General features: G+C 43.0%; 1 non-coding gene across 1 annotated transcript in view; it reads left to right on the top strand.

Moving 5' to 3' along the window:
• The window catches only part of LOC143176362 (small subunit ribosomal RNA), a 1921-nt gene extending 1865 nt beyond the window's left edge, over nt 1–56 (top strand). Inside the window, exon 1 of the ribosomal RNA XR_013000920.1 lies at nt 1–56. This exon is cut by the window's left edge and continues 1865 nt beyond it. This is a non-coding gene — a ribosomal RNA (small subunit ribosomal RNA).
• Nucleotides 57–514: the final 458 nt, after the last annotated feature.

Below are 514 nucleotides of genomic sequence, written 5' to 3'. Positions count from 1 at the left end.
GAGGAAGTAAAAGTCGTAACAAGGTTTCCGTAGGTGAACCTGCGGAAGGATCATTAACGAGCAAAATACACTACAAGAACTGACCGAAAGAAGGAAACATGAGAAATATAAGGAGTGGAGCGAAAGATAATATAAAAAGGAGCGAAAGATACATACATATATATATATAAGTGTACGAGTTCAATTTCTGCACACACTCGATACACAAGAGAAATAATATTATATATACAGAGGAGGAAGGAGCGATAAACGTGCAACAACGCTTCCTCGTGAAAAATACTTGAACGATCATGCACAGAGAGGTATCTCGATACCTGCTTTGCTGTATGACTAGACGGCTTACGCGCGGAGAGTTCATCTCCCGTCCGTCGGAAATTTCGAACGGCTTACGCGCGGAGAAATACACTTCTCCCGTCCGTCGAAATTTTTTTTTTTTACTTTGAACAAGGCGCATAGAGCCCGCCGAACCACGATTTCCGTGCGTCTTACATCTTTCGACGATGGGACGATCCAC

This window comes from Nomia melanderi, unplaced genomic scaffold (genome assembly GCF_051020985.1).
Source record: "Nomia melanderi isolate GNS246 unplaced genomic scaffold, iyNomMela1 scaffold0505, whole genome shotgun sequence".
Classification (NCBI taxonomy): Eukaryota; Metazoa; Arthropoda; class Insecta; order Hymenoptera; family Halictidae; genus Nomia; species Nomia melanderi.
This window is presented reverse-complemented; position numbering and strand designations above follow the sequence as displayed.